Below are 4,003 nucleotides of genomic sequence, written 5' to 3' on the forward strand. Positions count from 1 at the left end.
ATTTAGTTTAATCCTTTATCCCAGTGAGAGCAAACAAAGTTTGCGCCTGAAAATATCTTCAGGACTAAATATAGTGTTGTACTATCTTATCCAGTAAGTAGTGTAACACCAAGGCAACTCGTGGCAAAGGTGGAGCAAGCTACCAGGCACTTCTAACCCAGTATCTCCCATAATGCAAAACACATTTCCTATGTGGATATGTATACTGTTATGCATTAAAGGGATTGGCCATCTACCCAGACTAGTTTCGACCTTTATTGAGGTCTCTTCAGTGGGAGCCAGGCCCAGAGCTGGAGATACCAGGCAGAAGCAGTAGCAAGTCATCTGTGCCTATGGGAGTTGCCAAAAGGTTTATCACCTTTTTTAAGAATTATTACTCTGGATTTAGAGAAAGATGTTGAAAATTTATTTATCACTAGGTTAGACTATAATAGATTTAGTTTAATCCTTTATCCCAGTGAGAGCAAACAAAGTTTGCGCCTGAAAATATCTTCAGGACTAAATATAGTGTTGTACTATCTTATCCAGTAAGTAGTGTAACACCAAGGCAACTCGTGGCAAAGGTGGAGCAAGCTACCAGGCACTTCTAACCCAGTATCTCCCATAATGCAAAACACATTTCCTATGTGGATATGTATACTGTTATGCATTAAAGGGATTGGCCATCTACCCAGACTAGTTTCGACCTTTATTGAGGAAATACTGGGTTAGAAGTGCCTGGTAGCTTGCTCCACCTTTGCCACGAGTTGCCTTGGTGTTACACTACTTACTGGATAAGATAGTACAACACTATATTTAGTCCTGAAGATATTTTCAGGCGCAAACTTTGTTTGCTCTCACTGGGATAAAGGATTAAACTAAATCTATTATAGTCTAACCTAGTGATAAATAAATTTTCAACATCTTTCTCTAAATCCAGAGTAATAATTCTTAAAAAAGGTGATAAACCTTTTGGCAACTCCCATAGGCACAGATGACTTGCTACTGCTTCTGCCTGGTATCTCCAGCTCTGGGCCTGGCTCCCACTGAAGAGACCTCAATAAAGGTCGAAACTAGTCTGGGTAGATGGCCAATCCCTTTAATGCATAACAGTATACATATCCACATAGGAAATGTGTTTTGCATTATGGGAGATACTGGGTTAGAAGTGCCTGGTAGCTTGCTCCACCTTTGCCACGAGTTGCCTTGGTGTTACACTACTTACTGGATAAGATAGTACAACACTATATTTAGTCCTGAAGATATTTTCAGGCGCAAACTTTGTTTGCTCTCACTGGGATAAAGGATTAAACTAAATCTATTATAGTCTAACCTAGTGATAAATAAATTTTCAACATCTTTCTCTAAATCCAGAGTAATAATTCTTAAAAAAGGTGATAAACCTTTTGGCAACTCCCATAGGCACAGATGACTTGCTACTGCTTCTGCCTGGTATCTCCAGCTCTGGGCCTGGCTCCCACTGAAGAGACCTCAATAAAGGTCGAAACTAGTCTGGGTAGATGGCCAATCCCTTTAATGCATAACAGTATACATATCCACATAGGAAATGTGTTTTGCATTATGGGAGATACTGGGTTAGAAGTGCCTGGTAGCTTGCTCCACCTTTGCCACGAGTTGCCTTGGTGTTACACTACTTACTGGATAAGATAGTACAACACTATATTTAGTCCTGAAGATATTTTCAGGCGCAAACTTTGTTTGCTCTCACTGGGATAAAGGATTAAACTAAATCTATTATAGTCTAACCTAGTGATAAATAAATTTTCAACATCTTTCTCTAAATCCAGAGTAATAATTCTTAAAAAAGGTGATAAACCTTTTGGCAACTCCCATAGGCACAGATGACTTGCTACTGCTTCTGCCTGGTATCTCCAGCTCTGGGCCTGGCTCCCACTGAAGAGACCTCAATAAAGGTCGAAACTAGTCTGGGTAGATGGCCAATCCCTTTAATGCATAACAGTATACATATCCACATAGGAAATGTGTTTTGCATTATGGGAGATACTGGGTTAGAAGTGCCTGGTAGCTTGCTCCACCTTTGCCACGAGTTGCCTTGGTGTTACACTACTTACTGGATAAGATAGTACAACACTATATTTAGTCCTGAAGATATTTTCAGGCGCAAACTTTGTTTGCTCTCACTGGGATAAAGGATTAAACTAAATCTATTATATTCAAGTGAACTTGCTCATTATTTCAAACAATGTATTGAAACCAAAAACAAAATAATTATTATTATATGGGTAGCTTCATGGAGTCCAAAGAATCATCGCAGGAGACCCAATTTATTCATACCATCTCTCATACCTCGCCTTGAACCCATTAACAGACAACGCACTCACAACTGACTCTGGTAAACCCATTCCACTCATTCACAACTCTTCAAGCAAAAAATCTAGTTCTCACACCCATACTAACCACACCTTTATTCAACTTCCAGGAATTACCCGTTGTTCTGGTCCCTCCAAACAAGTGCTGAAACATTTCCCTTGCATATATCCTATAAAATCTTTTAATCAAATTAAATGTTTCTATTATATCTCCTCTTTTTCTCCCATCAATGAACTTCTGCAATTTACACACCGTCAATCTATCCTCATAGGGGACATTCCACCCACTCACCATCTTGATCACTTGCCTCTGAATCCTCTCTACCACCTCCTCATCCCCAAGAAACCCAGGGTACCAGACTTGAGCACCCTGGTGTGGCCTTATAAAGAGGAATAACTTCCTTATCTCTACTTGTTAATGTGTTTTTCAATACCCAAGTAACCTTATGGGCTGCCTTAGCAATATGTCCTCTAAACTGTTTGTTTACCACCACCCCTAAATCTTTAGCTTCATCTATTTCCTGGATTAGATTACAGCACCATCTTCCTCTTACTTGCCATATAAGGAAAAAACTCTTTGGGATTTCCTTTGGCCTGCTTGGCTAGATTCTTCTCATAATCTGATTTTGCCTTTCTTGCCTGAGCTTTGTACAGTTCATGAGTTTGCTAGTCACTTTTCTCTTTATATACACTCCACAGCATTTTCTTCTTCTGAAGCTCATGCTCAATGATATTGCTCATCCATTTAACTCCTGGCTGATTAATCATCTTCCTTACCCTAGGTATACAATTTAATACTGCTTCCTCTAGATGACCATTGGCTATCTCCCATGCACTACTAACATACTTACCTTGCAGTGTTTTACACCATGGTACAGATTTAAGCTTCCTAAGCATGCCATAATCACCTGCCTTGTAGTTCCACAAACACCCCTTCTTGATAGAATATTCCTCATGTTTTAGAATCTCCCAAGTCAAGACTGCATGGTAACTTTCACCAATTGGAGGCAATTGGGGAAAGCTACTATAACTAGGTCCAATACTTTCCCATCCCTAGTCTCTTCCATCATATGCTGCCTTAAGTAATTATCTCTTATCAGGTGTATAAATTCTATTTCCTTCCTACCATGTAATCTTTCTTCCTTCCAGTCTATATCTCCATAGTTGAAGTCCTCCATAATAATCACTCGACCTGTACTCATTGTACTAATTTGGTTATGTGTCTTCCAGATGATCTGTGCAACTCCCTGGCCTATAAGCAACAACCAGCTGTATATATATATATATATATATATATATATATATTTTGTCTTACCTTAATCTCACACCAGATTGCTTCAAATGAACAGCTACTCTCCCATCTGTCTCCTATTATTTTTGGCTACAATTCATCTACTATTGTCAGCAGTACTCCTTCCCCCCCCCCCATCCTACCTTCTCTGAAAAATGAAACTATATTTGCCTATTATACAGCAAAACATATCTTTTGATTGATGAATAATAAAAATAGACGTGTCATAAAAAGTTTACTTGCTTTCGGACAAAACACAAACAGTAACTGAATGTTCTCTCCCCTTAGGCTGTGGAAGAAGTAATTACTGAATGTGTTGCCCTGTTAGTTATTAGCTCTGATTATACTGACATAAAATTGATACTAATTTTAATTTACTATT

This window comes from Typopeltis vanoorti, chromosome 8, assembly GCF_054136105.1.
Source record: "Typopeltis vanoorti isolate ZY-2024b chromosome 8, IOZ_Tvanoo_1.0, whole genome shotgun sequence".
Taxonomy (NCBI): domain Eukaryota; kingdom Metazoa; phylum Arthropoda; class Arachnida; order Uropygi; family Thelyphonidae; genus Typopeltis; species Typopeltis vanoorti.